Here is a 23278-nt window from a genome sequence, read left to right on the forward strand (position 1 = left end):
TGAATGTGAGTGGGAAGGGTAATTTATAGTTATCAGCCTCCATATTTGTGTGTGTGGGGGGGGTTCATGCATGCAGCAAACAAAGGAAGAAGAACCCGTAGGAGGGGTCTCTAAGCTAGAGACCAGAGTTTATTTTAGCCCCATTAACCATCTTTGGTGTACTTTATCCACTTCTCCAGCAAAGCAACCTGAAACATTGCCTCCTCCTCTCAACAACACCATTTGCTAGTTGATTCTACTGCCCTGTCTGCCTTAAGGAGTTCCCCACATATTCACTTTGCATCATCTACTATTTTTAACCCTCAGAAGGATGGGGGCTCTGTGTTCCAGTCCTATTGCTCTGCCATGGCACTTGGAACAATGATAGTCTTTCACTCATTCATTCATTTCTTTATACATTTATTGAGCTCCAACTATCTGCCAGGCACCAGGGATAGGAAGATTAATAAGAAATCATCTCTGATCTCAAGGAGGTCATACTGTAGCAGGAAAAGCAAACACATCAGTAATTCCCTATGAGGGCATGAGAGCAGTATGTCCTTTATGGGGAAAGCAGGGAAGATTCTACAGTGGAGGTGGCTTCAACAGGGGGTTTGAAGACCAATTGAATTTGCCCAGCAGAGCAGGCAGAGGAGGGGGAGTAGCCATATGAAAGGTACATAGATGGGAAAACATCAGAGAAAAGTGAAGTTTGGTGCTTCCAGAGGCGGGGGCAGAAGCATGGCTGATAGCTGGAGTAGGAGGAGAGAGAGTTGTGGCATCTTTTGGGAGATTCTTAGGACTATGACAAAGATGTTAAGAGAAACAGAATGAAGGGGTAAAATGGAAGCAGGTTGTCAGGTTGCAGACTTTTAGAGACAGTGGGAAATGAGTGGTATCACTTTTATAAGCTTACTCTTGCCATCTGCAGATGGAGAGCTTGCCACCAGCTGGGTACCTCTGATACTCTGATATTAGAACTTGGCCTTACTTCTGATAGAGAAGGGAAGTGAGAGGGAAAGAATCATAGTGGTTAGAGACATGGAATGCTATCCTAAAGAGCCAATATGCCATTTCAGGAGTAGGATGTATTGTGTATTAGGAAGTCATCAAATGTATTGGGGCCTGCCCACAGCTGTAGCTACAGAGAGCTTATGTGAGAAGTGAGATCTGAAATGGAAATCTATCAGAAAACATCTGCACGTGAAAAACAGTGAGGGCTAGACCCAAGGTAGCGTCAGCAGGAGGGGAAAGTGGGGGTGGACTGAGACATTTTAACCAGAGAATTGGCAAGAACTGGGGATGACTATCTGGAGGCTGAAGGAAAGGAAGGAGCTGGAGAGGCCTCCAAGGAGTCAGGCCTGTGATGCAGAGCAGAGAGTGGCCTTCTTCACAGAGACTGGAAATGGAGAGAAAACAGTGGGTTGATGTGTGGTATAAGCGCCCATGGAGGACGCAAACGGAGGTGTCCAGGATGTAGCTGGAGATGAGTGCCTCATGCTTAAGAAAGAGACTGAAGTCATGTGTGTAGACTTAATCATCAGGAGTATGTGTGCGGCGGCTGAAGTCACTAGAGAAATTGAGAACACTTTGGGAGAATGAAGGGAGTGAAGGAGCATGAGACCCTGGTGAATATCAGTGCTCAAGGGCAGGGGAGGAACAGAAGCCAAGAAGCAATAGTCAGGGAAAATGCCCTGCAGGAGAGGAGTGGATTTCGCAGTTCGGGTCTCACTGGTGAGCAGTATCAGTAGGGTCTGGGGTGAGGGTGTGCAGAAGAGGCAGATACAGCCTTTCAGGAAGGATGGAAGGTGAAGGGCCAGGGAACCAGGGGAGCTTTAAAATAAATGAAGGGTGAGGGAGACGCAAACATGTAGATAGGCAGAAGAGAGGAAATGGGGGAGGCAGAGAAATGAATGGAAATTGAGGAGCCAAAGTCATGGAGTAATTAAAAGGGATATAATCATAAGCCAAGAAGAAGGATAAGTCCTCTATTCCTGAAACAGGAGGGAGGGAGGTAAAGACATACTCAGATCTGGAGGTGGTAGGAAGGAATCTGAGCAAGTCACATGATGGGGAACCTCTACCTTCTATGTAAAGAAGAGGCTGAGTTACCTAGTTGGAGGCTGGTGGGAAGAAGCAGGGAGTTAGAGAGGGCAATCAAGCCACTCCTGACACTCACGCTCCGTACCCAATTTGTTAAATTCTCTTCCTACTTTTTTCCTACTCTAAATTTTAAGATTTTTAAGGATGTTAATACAGAGGTGTGCATTATTTCTCACCGTGCTAAGTCAAGGAAATCAAAATCCTGAAATAACAGACCCTCTACTTAGAGGTGAGAGAAATCTCAGCTAGTTAAGAAGAAAATATATCTTCTTCTAACTGAAACAAAACAAAATGAAAACACGAAGAAATATTCTTCTACATCTTTAACTATGCCTGTCAATGTTATTTCTAACTCAGGAGTAATAAAACATCTGAATTTCAGAGATTGTTGCTATAGCTTGTGGATGTAACTATAACTTCCATGAAGGTGGTAATCCTCATTGGTCTTGTTTTAAAACGTGTTATTCTGGTAATATTCCCTACGAGATTTTTTTTTTCTGAAAAGCATACGTATTGTGAGTCCTCTAAGTCAGAAGAGGGTTATGGACACTTCTCTCATCTCATTTGTGCAAAGGTAATATTAATAATAATAATAAAACTAAATTCTATGACTCTTTTATCTTGCTTAAACAGTTTGAAAAAATAATTCATGGAAATTAACAATTTGAGAAGTTATGTGGTAAATGAAAAAAATGGCTAAGGGCAAAGTTAAGGTTAGCATGCTCAATGGGGATGCCCTTACACTGTAACTCCAGGCTGTTCTTCAGTTTTACACAGCCTGAGGGACAGGAGAGGAAGGTTCTGGAAGCTCAAGGCGCTGTGGGGGCTCTGGAACTGAGCCAGAGGACTAGAAAGACCTCCTTCTAATCAGACGTTTGACTCTGAGGGTCCTTTCCCAGGCACTGACTGAGGAGAAGCAGCTCCTGGGGGAGCTCCATGCCCCTCTGGCTATCTTTGGAAGCCATTAGCAAGGTTTTCTAGTGCACAAAACAGCACTGCTATCTTTGTTTGCAGAGACAAGCTACCTATCCATCTCAGTAGGATGTCCCTTTGGGTTACTTTCCCAATACTGACAACTGAGTCACAGGGACCCAGACATTGTCTCCGACCAGAGCCTTCCTAGGGCCAAGAATGTTCATATTTGTGTGAGATGCTGGATGGATATGGGGCAGTAATCTGGAAGAGAAGTTAAACACCTGTGGCAATAGAGATCCGATCATTCGCTTTGTGGAGATTATATGCTATCATGGTTTGTAACTTCTGAGGGACATGGATCCTTCCAAGTATGTGAGGAAACGTATGGACTTTCTTTCTTTCCTTCTTTTTTGTTAATAAAGTTTGTTTATTTATTTTGATAGAGAGAGAACGCGCGAGCGCGCACACACACATGAGGAGGGGCAGAGAGAGGACAGAGAGAATCCCCAAGCGGGCTCCACACTATCAATACAGAGCTGGACATGTGGATCAATCTCATCACCCTGAAATCATAACCTGAGCCTAAATCAAGAGTTGGCTGCTTAACTGACTGAGCTACCCCGGTGCCCCTAGATTTTTATCTCTGAAAAATGTGATGAGGTTTTTGGGGTGATAGTGGGGTTTGTGGGGCCCAGAGCCAATGGCCAAGAAAGAATTGTTGAAGACGTCTTTGGTGTAAAAAGGTAGATTCTACTGAAGCACGGGGACAAGACCCATGGGCAGGAAGAGCTGCCCTGGAACCATGAGGAGAGACTGGTTTTATACTATGGAGTTGTGGGGAGGTAAAGTCCAGGGGAAATCTTTAGCAAGATTTTCATAAACTAAAGACTCACAGGATACCGGAGGTCTAGCTATTGTCAAGCTAAGTTTGTTTTTCCCTCTAGCAAAGCATTAGCATTAAGACAGTAGGGAGTTCAGGGAGAAAGGTTTCACTCTGTCAGTCTCAAGTATTTGTCAATGGGATGCAGGTGATAAAGAAATTTAATTCTATCTGTCATTTCCTTCTGCCTTTGTTTCCCACAACACTATGGAGGGGTGATGGAGACTTGGGTCCTATAGAACTGTGATCTCTATCAGTTAACCATTTGTTTTCCACTTTCCTTTGTTATTGGGCAGCCAGGAGTGCCTGAGGAGTATCACACATATCCCATCTGGGTGTGGGGGGTATGGAGGGTGTTTGTGGCCTGTCAGCTCGCCTTATGCTCCCTCATCAAATGCACAGGCATGTCTGGATGTGCAATTTGTCATACTATGCTGGGGGTTCAGGTGCATGGTTCCTTTCCATAGTCCTTGTTCATGAACCCCCAACACATACAACTACTCACCAGCAGTAGAGGATTTCCTCTGAATATAATTCCTAGAGCACATACTTCAGAAACACCTCGGATGTGCACATTTGTGGGTCCATTCCAGACTCTGTGAATCTGAATTGGGGGTGAATCTGCATTGTAAACAAACTTCCCAGGGGATTCTGCAGAAATCTAAGTTTGAGAACCCTAAATTCAGATCCTAGGTTGAGAATCTCAGTTCAGCAGAATTAAGCATTTTCTCTTATTTGCTCAACAGCTCACTCTCAGCCCTTTTGGGTTCTTTCTGCCTTCTGTCTCTAGCCAGCATGATCCTGGATTCTCCTCTCTACATCACCTTAGAGATACTCAGGACATGCAAAGGTTATTGGTGTATATTAATTCTGGAAAAACACTCACAAAGATAAATCTTATGCCCCAAATAAATAAATAATAGAGGACTCCCAAGAAGCCACATGGAATGTCTTGGGTGATCCGTGCCACAGTGGGGACCCATCACAGCTGCTGGCGTCTATATGATCCGCGCACAGCCATCTGTAAAAATATCACTTGTATACTAGCCTAAGCAGCCCTGGTGAATGGAAAGTTTTGAGAAGGCTTTGATGATTACAGTTTGTCACTTAGAGAAGCAGTGTGCAAACAACACCCGAGTATTGCTGGCTGCTCTGCTCAATGTGCATCCTGGCCTTTTCATTGACCACTATGAATAATTCTCACTATGCTCCATCTCCCTATTAGTCAGATGTCACAAGCTCATTTTTTCATACCAGAGCCATATTTTAATACCAGGTAGCAATGTTCTTCTTCAGGATTCTGTGTTGTTGTTTTTTTTTTTTAATTTTTTTTATGTTTATTTATTTCTGAGACAGAGAGGGACAGAACATGAGTGGGGGAGGGGCAGAGAGAGAGGGAGACACAGAAGGATTCTGTGTTTTTATTATCCATCATAATACCATAGGAGCATGCTTCCCCAAAGGCACAGAGACACACATATTGACCACTACCAAGGAAGCAATCAGTTCACAGGAAATTAAACTGGACTGTAACCACACATTTATTCCTCCACTTCTCACATTAGTAGTTTCCTTTGGAGAGTTTGCTGACCAATTCACAGACTGACTTAGTTTCCTACTGTGAGAAGGCTACAGAATTATTGCAATTATAATCACCTGCTATGATATCTGACACCACCATATTTATCAGAAGGCACAAATCCAAGTCCTGAGCCCATGTCATACAATTAGGCATCAGTATAAAAAGGCTCTGGATTGTGTTATGAATCTTTAAAAACTAGAATGTGTCATCAAAAGGAAAATAAGGATTTAGTTCTCTTTCACTTCAACTCTGAAGCATTTGAACTTTGGACATTTAGAATCCACAAACCAAAATCAAGATGGCCAACATTTGAAGTTGTCTGTTTTTTTAAAAACTTTTTTTAATGTTTATTTATTTTTGAGAGAGAGACAGAGACAGAGCATGAGAGAGGAAGGGGCAGAGAGAAAGGGAGACACAGAATCCGAAGCAGCCTCCAGGCTCCAAGCTATTAGCACAGAGCCTAATGTAGGACTTGAACCCACAGACCTTGAAATCATGACCTAAGGCAAAGTCATACGCTTAACCAACTGCGCCATGCAGGTGCCCCTGAAATTGTCTGTTTTACATAAATGATTATATTAGCTATTGTATTCATAGAAAGACATTGGTTTTTGCAGGTCTCTGGTGTGGGACATGTTACCAATCATGGGGAGAACTGGTCAATAAATGGAGTTGGGACAACTGTGTCACCTCACATCTCACAGCACGAAAAAATCAAGGAGGCCCAATTAGAAATGGAATAGAAAGTATGCATTGTACCAACACCTTTAAGAGATCACAGGGTCATCCTTAAGTGTTGATGTAACACTTCACACCAAAACCCTCTTAAACTCCAAGATGATATAAAAGGCGGGTTGTCTTGATTCTGTAGCCTCTGGCACTTTTCTCTCCCAGGCTGCTGAGACCCCCAAGTATTTAGGGGCATTTCCACAGTGACAAAGAAATTTGGGAGAGCTGTTTCCTCGAAAGCATGCTTTTACCCTCCTATGATCCTTTGCCCTGGTTGTTGACTGGGTCACTATTAAACAACCAAGAAAGTAACCCAAGCTAAGTGAGGTCACCATTCTCAACAGACTTCTTACCTATACTAGCACTTGTGGTCTGACCTAGCTCAGCTTTCTATATGGAAAAAAAAAAAATAGATATGTACTTCCTCATAGCATATAAAGATGAACTCCAGGTAGATTAAATATCTAAATGTGAAATTCAAAATTTTAAAACTGGAAGAGAGGCACCTGGGTAGCTCAGTCGGTTAAACATCCGACTTTGGCTCAGGTCATGACCTCACGGTCTGTGAGTTCGAGCCTTGCATCTGGCTCTGTGCTGACAGCTCAGAGTATACAGCCTGCTTCAGATTGTCTCTCTCTCTCTCTGCTCCTCTACCACTCACGCTCTGTCTCTCTCTCTCAAAAATAAACGTTAAAAAGAATTTAAAACAACTGGAAGAAGGTATGTCATAATGTTTTATTGTTTGAGGGAAAGATGATTTCTTTATAAAGATAGAAATCATTAAAGTACTGATATATATTATTATAAAAATGTTAAACTCCTATATGATAAAATATGTTATAAATTAAGTTTAAAGACAAGCCACTGTCAGGGAGAACATATTTATCACAGAGCAAATGGGAATTTATATCCAAATACCAATTAACATATGTGCTATGAATTAATAATAGTTAATATACATGAATACACTGTATCCTAAAAATTACTCTACATTTATACAGTAATCCTTTATATGTATTTCTTTCTACAGATAAGGAAACTTAGATGCAAAGGATTTAAATAACTTGTTCAATTTTATACAGCTGGTAATGGCCTGGGCCAGGACTCAGCAAAGGATATAAATAAGCCATTCAGAGAAGAAGTAACCTAACAATCAGTAGACTAGTATTAGAGAAATATAAGTTAAAACAATTAAATACTATTTCACACACATTGGATTGGCACAAATGCTTACCTTGCACAGTTAGTGAGAAAATTAGATATTATGTATTAAAAGCCATTTGGCCAGGACATGATACATAGCAGCAACTCAACACATGACAATGGGTAGTATTTAGGCTCAGTGGGCAGTATTATTATAAAAGACAGTCTGCTTGCTATATATTTGCAGCTTGATGGAAGAGAGAATCGTGAGTTATTGTTTTAGTACATAATTAAGAGACATACTATCATTGTTTCCCATTGGGGAGAAAACCTCAAAGTATTCATTTGCTTGTTAGGAAGACTGACATACCTTACGGGTTACTGTTGGCTTATATATACGTTTTTCTATCAAATCTTCATATTTAATGTGTTTTGATAGTCGGCTTGACAGAAAGCAGCATTTCCAGAGGAAGGCCTATGTCACAGAACAATAAACATAAAACAACTTAAAATGATGATATGGAACTAATCCTAACATTCACCCAATAATTTTACAAATCTAGTCTTTCTCATCTTTACCCCATACATACAAAACAAAAAGTGGCTAGTGCTGTTTTTTTAATTATCTTGGAGAGGTTTGGGGAGCCATAGAGGATAGGCAACTTGTCCGTGGTCCTCCCATGGGTTAGTAGCAAATAAAGGCCATGGTAGCTTGTACTGTATCAACTTAGTCAAGCTGTATGGCTAGAATTCCTTCTCCTGTGTGGCCACAAGACAGTCCTCCTATGTGGGGCTTGAAAGGAAACAGAAGCCATGTTTATCTATACTCAGAAATATATTTCTACTCCATTTGGTTGTACCAGTTGACCCTTGAACAACACAGGTTAGGGACACCAACACCCCCACTCCCCACACAGTCAAAAATCCACATATAATTTTTTTAAGTTTATTTATTGAGAGAGAAAGAGAGAGAGAGAGTGAGCAAGTGGGGGAGGGGCAGAGAAAGAGGGAGAGAGAGAATCCCAACCAGGCTCCGTGCTGTCAGCACAGAGCCTGATCTGGGGCTTGAACTCACAAATTATGAGATCACGACCTGAGCCAAAATCAAGAGCCAGACACTTAACCGACTGAGCCATCCAGCACTCCTATAATTTTTGACTCCCCCCAAACTTAACTACTAACAGCTTACTATTGACCAGAAGCATTACAGATAATATAAACTGTCGATTAACATGCATTTTGCATGTTATGTGTTATTATATATACTGTATTCTTACAATTAAAGTAAGCTAGAGAAAAGAAAATGTTATTAAGAAAATCATAAGGGAGAGAGAATACATTTACAGTACTTTACTGTAAAATACCCAGGTATAAGTGGCCCCTCTGTTCAAGGGTCCACTGTGTATTTCTACCTGGTTTGTAGAGAGTCAGGTGTGGTTGCAGACCATGACTGATACCACAGATCTGCCTCCCACCTTGGTGTGAGACAGCAGCCAGACCCACAGCTCTTCTAGTTCCTGCTGGATTCCTCCTTGGGCATCTGGGCTTTCTACCTCCTACCAGGTACACATTAGCTTTGTGACAACAGGCACAAGTATCTTCAAGTTATCATTGAAGTCAGAGCAGTGAAGTCGGTGAGAAACTGATGTGGCTTTTAGTTCATCCTTGCAGATTCCAGCTTGTCTATGCTCTCTCTCATTTCAAGCCCTTTCTTTCCTGACTGTCTTCCCTACTGACATCAGGCCCAGCTCCGGATGCGGAGATAACCTCTGTGTATAAGCTATTTAACTAGCTCCCACAATTTTGTAAGGCCAAATCCCTGTAATACATCCCATTCCTACTGGTATGCTTCTCTGATTGAACTCAAGAAGGAAATACTGAGATTCTTCCATATTCAATAACCATAATCATGGTTAATATTCTGTTGAATACCTTCCTATCTATGCTGCAGATGAGGTGATTCAAAAACAATTAAACAGTTTTTTAAATGTCATCCAAGTCAGATAGCTGGAAATTCTCACAGCAAGGGTCCATAGTCACTCATCTTTCAATTGCTCTAATGCAGTTTATAAACCAATAGCTTCTATTTTTCAGTATTACAAACAAAAAGCATAGACTTTTTTTTAAGAAGTTGTTTTAAACTGCAGATAAGCCAAAAAATATAATCACCTATAATCCCCACTCCAAGAGATAACAACCGTCAACATCTGGTATTTATCCCTTCTGGTATTTTACCAAAGCATACAGTATATAATATACAATGTGCCCTTTAAAAAAATTGAATTACATCACATATAATATTTGTATCTTTAAAATATAGTAGGGGGTGCCTGGGTGGCTCAGTTGATTAAGTGTCCGACTTCAGCTCACGTCATGATCTTGCATGAAATCTTTGTGAGTTCGAACCTCATGTTGGGCTCTGTGCTGACAGCTCAGAGCCTGGAGCCTGCTTTGGATTCTGTGTCTTCCTCTCTCTCCCCCTTCCCTGCCCATGCTCTGTCTCTCCCTCTCTCAAAAATAAATAAACATTAAAAAATCAAATTAAAATATAGTAGGAATGTTTTCTATAGAATGAAATATTCATCAGAAGCATCATTTTTGGCCTTATCATATTCCAATATAACAAACTTACATTACCTAATTGAGAATATTTAGGCTTTTTGTAGTTTTTATAGAACTCTAAGCAATATTATGATAGACATCCTTATAATTAAAGCTTCACGAATGTAAATAGTTATTTCCTTAGAGCAAATCCCTAGATATGGAAATGCTGAATCAAAGGACTGCAAAATGATGTCTTCTGAAGCAAATTTTCTGACTTCCAACAACCAAGACCATGTCCTGCTCCTTCCTAAAAATTTGGTACTGCAATTAACTAGGCCAGTTTTTATACCACTGTGTGCCATGAGTCAAGCAATATCTACATCAGGAGGTTAAATTACTCTTTATAGGACATTTCATATGTGATAAAATGACTCAGAATTAGAGAGGCAAAACAACCCAGCTCCACATTCCATTTGTCAATAATTCTATTCTGCCCTCTTTTCATATTATACATTTTAAGTCTCCAGGGCTTGGCTTTTTTCTTAGTGCTAATGCAATTCTAGTGCTGAGCCTTGAGAATGTAGGCCCTTCTAGCAGTGGGTGAGAGACATCCCATCCCAAAAAGAAAAGAGGAAAGCATCTTTGTTATCTCCATGCCTCTGGAAAAACAGATTATTTGGCATAATAAAGCTATTCTTACAGATGTAACTGGACTGCAGAAACTTTTACTTTTTTTTTAAGTTTATTTATTTATTTTGAGAGAGACAGAGTCAGTGTGAGCGGGGGAGGGGCGGGGGGGGGGGAATCCCAAGCAGGCTCTTTGCTGCCAGCTGCGGAGTCCTATGTGGGGCTCAAACCCATGAACTGTGAGATGATGACCTGAGCTGAAACCAAGAGTCAGAAGCTTAACCAACTGAGCCACCCAGGTGCCCTGAAAGTAAACTTTTATATCAAAAGTACATAATTCTAATTGGTTGTCTTAATGTTTTGCCATGATTATAATAGCATTTCAATTTTCTGGAAAGTTTTAATATATTGGGTTTTATTAAGACAAAAGAGGATCATTGTCATGTCCTTATTTGCCCACAGACATTATGAATAAGCAACACTTAATAGCTCATATCTTACAAGAAGAATTCGAAATGCCATTTCATAGTTCTTATAGAAGCAGGGAAGAATCAAAATGTGCTTCCACAAGGCTGCTTTTAGGCAATAGGCTTGAGCAATGGAAAACCGAGGAAGGTAAAAGGACCCACAAGCGACCACCAGGCTGAATGCAAATAGGCTTATTAAGTGATTGACTTCAGTATAGCCATAGGCCCCAGTTGACAAATGGGCTACTTACAACAGGGCATAGTTACCAAAAAAGGAAAATTCCATTTGTTCCCATACTTCCTCACTCCCTCCCATAACTAAAGAACCCCCCCCCCCCAACATTGCCTCCTGGCAGACTTTCCTTTGCTGTCCTGCCCACTACTCCCTTACAATGTATTCAATACATTGCTATCTCCTTTGTTCTGCCTTGGGCAAATTCTTTCACTGCCTGCATGGCCGCCTCCACCTGTTGGGGTCACACCACCGTCTCCTGGTAAAAGCTATTTCATAAGATAATGCCAAAAGATGTTTTGTTAGATATATTTTAAATAAGAAATGATTTGGGAAATTGTGACTATTGTTCTGATAGTCACAAAATTATGCTGCCATACTCCTCAAGCTGAAAGAAATTAAATAGAACAAATCAAACAGAACCATTGAATTATTGACACCAGCAGGCCAGACACAGATGGGGTCCTGCAGGAAGAGGGTCCTTGACTTTGTGAAGGATGGAAATCAAATGCAAACCAGCAGGAAGTGAGAGCAGAGTTTATTGAACATACAGAGAGAACAGATAAAGATGAAGCATCTGGGAGACATGGAAAGGAGCATGTGTCTGATCTTTGTTCAGAGTCTGGGGGTTTTTATTGAGGATTGTGATCCAGTGAATTTGTCCTTTCAGGCATCCAAGAACAAGTTAGAACATAGTCGAGGGCCCAAGTGTTATTCCTTGGAGGCAGAGGGCCATGGTGCTGAGCCCTCTAGTATCTGTGGTCTGGAATATGCATATGACAGCTTCCTCTGTTCATTCTCACCTGGTCCTTCCTTAGATGTTATCTATTCCAGAGAAATCATTAACTCCTGTCCCTTACAAGGAGGACATATGCTATTTGCATTACAAGGCATGTGTAAAGTGGGGGTGCAGGTCCTAGTAAGGAATAGAAGCAGGAAAAGGAGCAAAATGTAGGTTTTTATGGAGTCTTAAAACCATATGACTTGGAATGACTTGACAGGTAAGTATTCTGTCAAAACTTATAGAAAGTAGCCAAAGTTGTACTTAAAGGGATATTTACAGCTTTAAATGTAAATATTAGAAAAGCTGAAAATAAATGATTTAAGCTTCTATCTTAAAAAGAACAGCACCTCGGGTGCCTGGGTGGCTTAGTTGGTTAAGCATCTGACTCATGATTTCGGCTCAGGTCATGATCTCACAGTTCATGAGTTCAAGCCCTGAATCAGGCTCTGTGCTGATGGCATGGAGCCTGCTTCGGATTCTCTCTCTCCCTCTCTCTCTCTCTGCCCCTCCCCTGCTTGCTCTCTATCTCTCTCTCAAAATAAATAAAAATAAACTTAAAAAAAAAAGAACAGAAAATAATAAAAAGGAAGAAAAAAGATAAAGGCAGAAATCAATAAAATAGAAAGCAGACATGCAACAGAAGAAATCAATAAGATCGACAAATCAAAATTTTTAAAAATAATAACAATAAGGTATAAATATTAGCAAGATTGGGCAGGAAAAAAAGAAAGAAAACACAAATGACCAGTATGAAATGAAAAGGGAGATGTTAATGTAGATTCCACAAATATTAAAAAAAGATAAGATACTATGCATAACTTTATGCAAATAAATTTGAAAAGTCAGATGAAATGGAAAATTTCCCCCAAAACACAACTAACCAAAAGATAACTAACCAACTTATATAAAAAAAATTAAAATTCTAAATAGCCTTATATCTGTTAAAAAACTGAATCTGTAATTAACCCATTTTAATGCTTCTAGTAATAGTGTTCCAGATCAGTGACTTTAAAACTGTTTTGACCAGGGGTGCCTAAATGGCTCAGTCAGTTAAGTGTCCAACTTCAGCTCAGGTCACGATCTCCAGTTTGTGAGTTTGAGCCCCGTATTGGGCTCTGTGCTGGCTGCTCAGAGCCTGGAGCCTGCTTCAGATTCTGTGTCTCCCTCTCTCTCTGTCCCTCCCCTGCTTGCACTCTTTCTCTCTCTCTCAAAAATAAAGTAAACATTTTTTTAAACCATTTTGACCAAAACAATAGGAAATAAATTTTATATTGTGACCCACTGGACATAGATGTATGAGTATAGGTGTGTATGAAATAAAAGTTTTATGGAACAATCCTTACTGTTGTTGAAAATTTCCTATGCCCTTCAAGGCCCTTCTACCTGGTCTAAGATCAAGTTGACTAGACACAGATTAATAGGAAAAAGTCAAATTTAATAGCACACATACAGGGAATCCACACAGACATGGAAATTCCAAAGACAATGAGGCAACATGACACTTACATGAGCTAAGGAGACGGGTAGGACTCTGAGGATACAAAAGGGAGAAAGAACATTAGCAGGAAGGTATAAGGAGATGTTTGGAAAACATAGGTACCCTATTATGCAGACAAATTTCTTGGGTAAAGAAGAATCTCTATTAATAGCTCTCTTCCTTGTACTAGCAGACAGTTAATGGAGAGATAAAGAGCCTTTTCCTGAATCTGCTGGGTTTTGATTGTTTTAACTCAAAATAATGTCCATGCCAAAATGGCCTAATCTTAATACGAGGGAACCACTCTGTTACTTTATTTCTCTTCATTTTTCAAATGATGGTTGTGAAGCACTAAATTGATTCTTGTGACCCACTAAAAGGTTGCTGTGTGCAGTATGAAGAACATTGCTTACATATAGCATTCATTATATAAACATTTGCTATATATATTACTATTATTATTCATCTATGGATCTCCAGCACTTGCATAATACTTGGCACGTAGTAAGCATTTGATAAATGTCTGTAGAACTAATCTCGTTATCAATGGCCTTTAAGAGAGTGGTCTCAATAGAAAGTTGTAAGTAGTATCCCCTCTTAAAACATTCTTTTCTTTAACTTCTACTAGGAACTAGGGTATCACCTACATCCATGTCTGTCTCTTACAATCAATAGCAAAAGAAATTTGCCAGCCACCAGAATGAAGAGAAGGTTGTCACGTAGTTGTCATTGGCTACACATGTATAAACTCACTCATTCAGGCAAGGCATCTGTTCACTCCACTGTCATCTCAGTTAAGCAAATTACTTTGGTGGCCCCAAATGTGGCTGAATTTTAACTTGAATTTGGATTACCAACTTTCATAAACAAAGAAAAGGCATACCACCATGATGCAGTATTGAAACTGAGTCTTTGGTATACAAAGCAAGTCAATTCAAGGCAGAGGAAGTTATCAAACCTCTCAAATCACAGAATTTCCAAAGGTAGGTAAGGTTTTTGCAACCAGTGCATACATTGCAATAGTCTATTCCAGTCCATTGAACTACTGTCTGTCAAAAACCTCTGGCCAACATTGAAGAAGAGCTTTTGAACAACCAGTCACAAGTGATTCAATTAAGGCAAGGGAAAACAAAACAGATTTTGACCAAATGGAAAATACAAATAAAACACTAGTATTCTTCGGTGTGTTTCAAATCACTAAATCCTAAGACTTTTCAAGTAATCAAGATCAAGAGCATAGGTTAATAATGGCAGCCTATTTGCCAGAGACTCTTGAGACTCTGGAAACAAAAGGGGGGTTAGGCCAAAACTTTGAATGTGGTGCTGAAAAAGAAAGCGTATGTAATCAATCATATGGATGCATGATTACTATTTTCACTTTGTAAAAAGAGTTTTAGTACAATTAATGTAGCATTTCTCTGTCCTGTCCACAAAAGTAAATATAAATTAACATAGTGTAACTGGGGCACAGGGATACAACAGCATCTGGCTCCCAAACAGACCAGGTTCGGCCCACTCATTCCTGCTGACAAAATCCAAAGCCAGAGACATGAGTGGCAGTGAAACAAGAAAGGAATTTATTTCAGTAACACTAACAACACTGGGAAGACATCAGACTAACATCTCAAAGACCATCTCCAAAGTGCTGGAAATATTTCTAGGTTTACATAAGGGAAATGTGGGACAAAGGTCGGTAGGTTCATGCAGCTTGGCAGTAAAGGTCAGGCCTAATATGTGGGGTCTTGCTGGCATCAGGGGGGTCTCTATTGCTTGAGGGAATAGTGTCAGTTCCCATCACAGGATGCTGTACCCACACAGTCTTTTGCCTGAGTTAAGAGATAAGCTGGAAAGAACTTAATCAATTAGAAGGTACAGACTGAAGTCAAAATGGAAGGGGTTGAAGTCCTCTCTCAAAAGCATTTTTCAGTCAGTGGCACTTAAGCACTAAGGCTATCCAGTAATTCAGGGCCTTAATTAGACAAGTATTCCCAAACTTGGCTGCTCACTGGAATCATCTGAGGAGATTTTAAATATTAGGGTCCGGGCTTTACCTAGTGAATGAGAATCTCTAGGGGAGAGAGCCACTGATGTGAATTATCTTTACACTGATCCCTGATGATCAGCCAGGTTTGAGAGTCAACAGTAGCTGGGAACCAAATAGTGCTCTCGTGGTTTGAAGAATCAATGCACCTCCCTAACTTATTACTAGCGGAAGATTTGGATGGTAAATAAAATAGAGCATATGCATGGTGAATTTCCAACCTTCCACCTGATGTAAGAGCTTTTCTGATAACGATCCTAAAACAATCTTTAGTATAAGACATCAGGAGTTTGTTCATTCTTGATACTTACAGTCAATTCATGTTTTTTATTAACACATCTTGTCTGACCAAGATACATTTTTCCCATGCTTTATGAACTCAATACCAGAAGTGCAGGCCAATTTTTCAAAGTGCCACTCTAGCACTATGTTGCATTCTGAATAGCATTGTATGAAAAAAGATAATAGTAACTTTAATTGGCAGTTTCCTTATCATAAGAGATGTAAAAGTAGGTCCCATCTTGCCATGATTGGAAAGAAAATAATAATTGTGTTTTCAACCAACTGGATGGGTAATTACCTAACCGTATGTCACATAGACAAAAAAATTTGTCTTTTTTTTTCTCCTTATGTCTCCATATTATTTTCTTCTTAGATGAATGCTTCTGACATTTTTCTTTCCATACTTTGCTATTTTCATTACAGGACTTAAACCCAGATATAAATGTACATCCCCCACAACAACTCTTTACAGATTCAGATCTAGCTTCCATAGAATAATTGGCTATTAAAGCTGGAAGGGAACACAGCAGTTATTCAAAATAACATATTGGTTTCATATTAGAAAACTGGGGCTCAGAAGTTGATTTACCAGACTCTACATGAAAGCCAGATTGGAAATCACATCTCCTATTAGCTGAGCATTTTTCCATCTACTATTCTGTTCAACAGATACATACAATGAGGTGAACTGCAATATAAGTGAGGGTATTTTTCTAAATCACTACACATTCACATTTTTAATTAACCTTTTTATTGAGATATAATTCACATACCCTAAAACTCATCCACTTAAAGTTCAATGGCTTTTAGTATGTTCACAGAGTTGTAGAGCAATCACCACAATCTAATTCTAGAATATTTTCATTGCCCTCAAAAAGAAACCCTGTATCTAATACTCACTCCCAATTCCTGACCTTCACTCCAGCCCCAGGCAACCACTATTCCACTTTCTGTCACTACAGATTTGCCTATTTCGGACATTTCATTTAAATGGAGTCATACAACATGTTGTCCTTTGTATCTGGCTTCTTTCAATTTAACATGTTTTCAAGGTTCATCCATATCATTCCTTCTTCTTTTTTTTTTTCCCAAGTCATATTCCACTGTATGGATATACCACAATTTGTTAATTCATTCACCATTTGATGGAGATGTTTCTACTCTTAGGCTATTATAAATAGTGATGTGAACATTTATGTACAAGTTTTTCTGTAGGCTTGTTTTCATTTCTCTTGGGTACACACTCAGGAGTGAAATTGCTGGGTTATATGGGAACCCTAAGTTTAACATTTGAGGAACCGCCAACTAGTTTCTGATGCAACAGCACCATTTTATATTCTTACCAGTAATGTATGAGTGTTGCATTTCTCCACAACTCATCAGCACTTGTTATTGTCTTTTCTGATTGTAGCCATTCCAGTTGGTGTTAAGTGGTATGTTCTTGTGATTTTGATCTTAAGTTCCCTACTGATTAGTGATGTTGAGCATCTTTTCATACACTTATTGGTCATTTGCATATCTTCTTTGGAGAAATGTCTATTCAGATCCTTTGTGCATTTTTATTGAGTTTTTTTTTTGTCTATTATGGAATTGTAGGAGTTCTGTACATATTCTAGACACTAGTCCCTTAACAGGTATATATGACTTGCAACAATTTTCTTCCATTATATGGACTGTCTTTTCATGTTCTTGATAGTGTTCTTTAAAGCACAACATTTTTAAAATTTTAATGAAAAAAATTCTTTTTTTGACCTTGTGTTCTTGGTGTCATATCTAAGAAACTATTGTCTAATTCAAGGTTACAAAGATTTATGCCTATTTTTCTGCTAGCTTTTTTTTTTTTTAAGTTTTAACTCTTGCAGTTATATCTATGGTCCATTTTGAGTGAAGTTTTGAATACGTTATGACAGAGGTGTTTAAATCCATTCTTCTTCATGTGGATATCCAGTCATCTGACACCATTTGTAGAAAATACAATTCTGTTTCCATTAACTGTCTTAGCAACCTTGTCATAAATCTATTGCCCATAAATGTGAGGGTTTACTTCTGGACTCTTGATTCTACTCCATTGATCTATATGTCTATTCTAATGCCTGTACCACATTCTCTTGATTACTGTAGCTTTGTAGTAAGTTTTAAGATTGGGAAATGTGATTCCTCTCACTTTGATCTTATTTTTCAAGATTGTTTTGGCTACTCTGAGTTTCTTGAATATCCACGCAAACTTGAGGGTCACATTGGCAATTTTTGCAAAGAAGTCGTCTGGAATTTTGATGAGGACTGCAATGAATCTGCAGGTCATTTGGAGAGTACTACCATCTTAACAATATTAAATTTCCTGATACATGAACATGGGATGTCTCTGCACTTATTTAGGTGTTCTTTAATTCCTTTCAAAAATGTTTATAGTTTTCAGAGTATTATACCTCTTTTGTTAAATATATCTCCAAGAATTGTATTCCTTTAGATGCTATTATAAACAGAATTGTTTTCTTAATTTCATTTTTGGATTGTTCATTGCTAGTCTATAAAAATACAGTTGATTTTTGTAGGTTGGTCTCATATACTGTAACTTTGTTCAATTCATTTTAGTTCTAATAGTTTAGTGGAGTCCTTAGGATTTTCTATATGCAAGATCATGTCATCTAAAATAGAAATAGTTTTATTTATCCCTTTCCAGTATGGATACTATTTTTTTGTTGTTGTTGTTGTTGCCTAACTATCCTACCTGGAACCTCCAGTAAAATGTTGAGTAGAAATAATAAAAGCAGACATCTTGTCTAGTTTCTGATCTTGGGGGAAAGCTTTCAGTCTTTCACTATTTTAAGTACGATGCTATCTGTGGGGTTTTGTAAATGCCACTTACCAAGTTAAATAAGTTCCCTTCTATTCCAGTGTGTTGCATGCATTTCTCATAAAAGGGAGTTGCATTTTGTCAAATGCTTTTTCTGCTTCTATTTAGTCATGTGACTTGTCTTTATTCTATTGACATGGTATATTACATTAATTGATTTTCAGATGCTAAAGCAATCTTGTATTCCTGAGATATATCCCACTTGGGCATGGGGTATAATCCTTTATATATGTTGCTGGATTCAATTTGTATGTTTTTGAGGATTTTTGTGTTTGTAGTCATAAGAATATTGGTCTGTAGTTTTCTTGTGATGCCTATTTCTAGTTTTGGTTTCAGGGTAATATTGGCCTCACAGAATGAGTTGAGGTGTATTCCATCCTCTTCCATTTTTTCAAAGAAGCTGTGAAGGATTGGTATTAATTCTTCTTTAAATGTAGAATTCAACAGTAAAATTACCTGGGCTTAGACTTTTCCTTGTTGGAAGTTTTAAAACCATTAATTTAATCTCTTACTTGCTATTGGTCCATTCAGATTTTCTTCTTGAGTCAATTTTAGATAGTTTGTGTCTCTCTAGGAATTTGTCCATTATGTAAGGTTATATAATTGGTTGGCATACAAATGTTCAAGTATTCACTTATAATCCTTTTGATTTCTCCAACGATTATAGTCTTGGTAGTAATGTCTCCCCTCTCATTCCTGATTTTAGTAATTTTATTCCTCTCTCTTTTTTTTCTTGGTCAGTCTAGAAAAAGGTGTATCAATTCCGTTGATCTTTTCAAGGAACGAATTTTTTGTTATTCTCTCCATTGTTTTTCAATTTTCTCTTTCATTTATTTCCACTTCAATATTTGTTATTTCCTTCCTTTTTCTTGATTTGGGTTTAGCTGGCTGTTCTTTTGCTAGTTTCATAAAGTAAAACATTAGGTTAAATTTTGAGATCTTTTTCTTTTGTAACGTTCCCATTTATAGCTATACATTTCTGAGTTCTGCTTTCAGTATATTCCATAAGTTCAGGTATGCTGTGCTTTTGTTTCCATTCATTTGAAAGTATTTTCTAATGTCTTGTGATTTCTTCTTTGACCCATTGGTTATTGTGTTGTTCAATTTAATTTGTATATTTCTCAAATTTCCTCATGTTACTGACTTCTAAATTCCATTATGGTTAGAGAACTTTCTTTGCATAATTTTGACCCTTTTAAATGTATTGAGGCTTGTTTTACAGCTTAGCATATAGGATATATATCCTGAAGAATGCTCCATGTATCCTTGAGACAAATGTGTATTCTGCTGTTAGTGGGTGGAATGTTCCACAGATGTCTATGAGGTCTGATGTTTATAAATGAGAAAAATGAGATACCTTTGGGATTGGTGGATTACTCAGTGTTGCATATCACTTGGTCACAGAAGTGTAACTATAAGGGTGAATCATGTAAAACTGACATTCTTGAACATCAAAAACTAATGATTATCAGCAATTTCTTATAGTTCAACTTCACAGAACCTAAGTCTCCTGACTTTCAGTCCAGTGTGCTTATCACTTAACTAGAATATTATATTAGGATAGGCTGTGCTTCATAAGGCACATACCATGAACTATTCTTGGCTTACCACAATGAATACTGATTTCATGTTTGTCTTATTCTATGCAGGTACTGTAATTTTCCTCCAAATGGTGACTTAGCAATCACAGCTGCTTCTATTCTGTGTGTTTCCTTCTAGGACATGTGTCAGGGGAAGAAAACTTCAGGATCATATGGCATGTTCCCAATGGTGAGCCCTATGGATGGCTTAGATCACTTTTGTGTATATTCATTGGCTTAGTCATATGGCCCAATCTTACTCTGTGTGGTCACCTTACTTCCAATACAATTTTCTATCCCTAGGCAATTACATTGAGAATATAGTCTAACCTGACAGTAGGATGTGTCTTCCCATCTCAACAGCTCAGCACCTCTTTGGTTTTTCTCATTTTAATAATATTTAAAATGTGTTTTCAACAATTCAAAATGTAGGTCTTAAAGAGGTCTCAGAATTAAAATATGAGGGGCACCTGGGTGGCTCAGTCGGTTAAGTGTCCAACTCTTTTGATTTCAGCTCAGGTCATGATCTAACAGTTCCCGTGTCTGTGCACTGACAGTGTGGAGCCTGCTTGGAATTTTCTCCCTCTGCTTGTTCTCTCTCGTTCTCTCTCTCTCTCTCTCTCTCTCTCTCAATAAATAAATAAACTTAAAAAAAGAATTAAAATATGAAAAAAATCTTCTGGTGACTTTTTCCTAATGTGAAGCTCTATCATATTTTACCTAGTTTAGGAGAAGATATTAACAAGAAAAAACAACCCCCCATAAAGACCATAATAAACTCATTAGAGGTTTTCTGAGGGCCACAGCATAAAAGACAGTCTATTTCCCTCCACCATCTGCTGGTAAACAAACAAACAAACAAACAACTTTTGAATTACATGGCCCTCTATAAATTGGAAAGGGCCATCAACTTGGCGGGTCTGTATAATTCCTATCTCTACACATCTCCTAAGAGCCCTCTTAGTAACCGAACAATTTCACAGTTCTAGAACTACTTAGAGATGCCTGGTTGTGGCCACTACAGCTCTCCTAAAGCCTTAACCTGGGAAAAATCTCATTTCAACTCTGTTTAAGTATCTCCTCATACACACACCAAGGGAGTCAAGTGCAATTTTTCAATAGGCTCGGGAATAGGAACTTGGATGTGTGCTCTCTATATGCAATTTTCCATTGCCTTTAAATTCCAGGATGGCTGAGAAATAATTTCCAAACACATTCTTTTAAAGAAAACCCAAGGAGGTCTGTGAGTAGCTGATGTCAACTGTGAACACTGAGATGAGAACTCAGGAAGGGGCTAGCCAGTATTGTGGCAACCGTCTCTGGCCAGGGCCCTGACGTGGAAAAAGCAGGAGCCTCTCTGTGGTTTAGTGAGGAGCTCGGGAAGTCCAAAGAAGGAAAACAATTTCAATTTCTAGGATCTGACACTAACAGACCCCAAGTCCATTTTGTGCTTAACCCAAAATGAAGTATTGAGAGAAATTTATAAAATCTTAGTACCACAGAATGGTCAGAGGAACTGGCAAATTTTTACTCTCATAGGAGAATGGTTTTTCATGTAACCCATAACCCCATAAAAGGCATCTAGGTTTCTCTAGATGCATCTATTTGTTTATTCCACTGGTTTGGTTCCAAAAGGGGGCAATATTTTGAGCCAGTGGTTAACTTCTGTTATTCCCTAGTCTTACCTCTGGCCTTGACTTTAAAGATATACATTTTACGGTTGTGGAAGGTAAAAGAATCTGGTATGTTTTTATCATTAAGGACTTGAATTTCTTTTAAACAGCAGTTCTCAAACATTTTGATCTGAGGATTCATTTACACTCTTAAAAATGATCAAGGAACCCCAAAGAGCTTTTGTTAATCTGGATTATAACTATCCAAGTTTATGGTATTAGTAATAAAAACTGAGAAATTTAAAACATTAATTCATTTGAAGATAATAATATTCCCATGTTATAGGGTACCATAAATAACAATCTTAAAGAGAAACAGCTATATTTTCCAAAACAAATATTTAGCTTTTTTTTTTTTTTTGCAAATCTCTTTAATGTCTCAGTTAGAAGATAGTTGGATTCATATACACTGTCCTTTCTACATTCAATCTGCTGCAATGTTATTTTGGTGAAAGAATATAAAGAAAATCCTTCCTCATGCAGAAAAGTAGACAAGGAAGAAGTATTTTCATAATCTTTTCAGATAATTTTGCGTGTTTTTCTTTAACACTAAACCCAAACTCAGCTAGTGGTAGTTTCTTAAAGTTTAATGCAGTGTGGAATCTAAGACCCTATCATGAACTTCTCATACTCTGTGACATTAAAATTCATCAGCCTGGATGTTCTCCAACATCAAAAATCAATTCTCTGATTCTCCAGACACTAACTGAATATCCTACAATTTAACTTTATTTTGAGACTCCCTGGAGTTAGTGGCAAACTCCACAGGATTAAGGGCTCAGTCCCACAAGGACATTCCCACTTTATTTATTTATTTTTAAATGTTTATTTATTTTTGAATGAGAGCGAGAGAGACCAAGTGCGAGTTGGGGAGGGGCAGACAGAGGGAGACAGAATCTGAAGCAGGCTCCATGCTCTGAGCTGTCAGCCCACAGCCTGATGTGGGGCTCAATCCTATGAACTGTGAGATCATGACCTGAGCCGGTCAGACCCTTAACCAACTGACTGAGTCACCCAGGCGCCCCAGGACATTCCCACTTTAGATGCCAGTCACAAATACTGGGTCTCCAAGTTACCTGTATCTCTTTCTGACTTGGCTACAAATCAGAGGTTCCCATGACCCCCACTCCCACCCTCAGTTTTGATTATACTATGATGGCTCACAAAACTCAGGGCAACAGTTTACTTATTAGTGATTTATTATAAAGGATACAACTCAGGAACAGCCAAATGGAAGAGATTCTTAGGTCAAGGCTGTCTGTGTGCACAGAGCTTCCATGCCATCTCCACATGGCCACCCTTCCAGTACCTCGATAGCTTACCCACATGGAAGCTCTCCAAACCCTATGATTTAAGTGTTTTTATGGAGGTTTCATCCCACAGGCA

General features: G+C 38.8%; 1 protein-coding gene across 9 annotated transcripts in view; it reads right to left on the reverse strand.

The window, feature by feature from the left end:
• NMS (neuromedin S) overlaps window positions 1–23278 on the reverse strand; it is a 45917-nt gene that overhangs the window by 20004 nt on the left and 2635 nt on the right. For 6 of the 9 annotated variants that reach the window (XM_019453556.2, XM_019453434.2, XM_019453824.2 and 3 more), the window contains exon 2: window positions 7702–7806. The exons of 1 other annotated variant lie outside the window; for it this stretch is intronic. The gene's annotated coding sequence lies outside the window, so the exon portion shown is untranslated. Of the gene's footprint in view, window positions 1–4382; window positions 4494–7701; window positions 7807–13491; window positions 13517–23278 lie in introns of those variants that run through there. 2 more of the 9 variants (XM_053890579.1, XM_053890581.1) reach the window with 2 other exon arrangements.

This window comes from Panthera pardus, unplaced genomic scaffold (assembly GCF_024362965.1).
Source record: "Panthera pardus isolate Hobbes unplaced genomic scaffold, ASM2436296v1 HiC_scaffold_25, whole genome shotgun sequence".
In the NCBI taxonomy this organism is placed as follows: domain Eukaryota; kingdom Metazoa; phylum Chordata; class Mammalia; order Carnivora; family Felidae; genus Panthera; species Panthera pardus.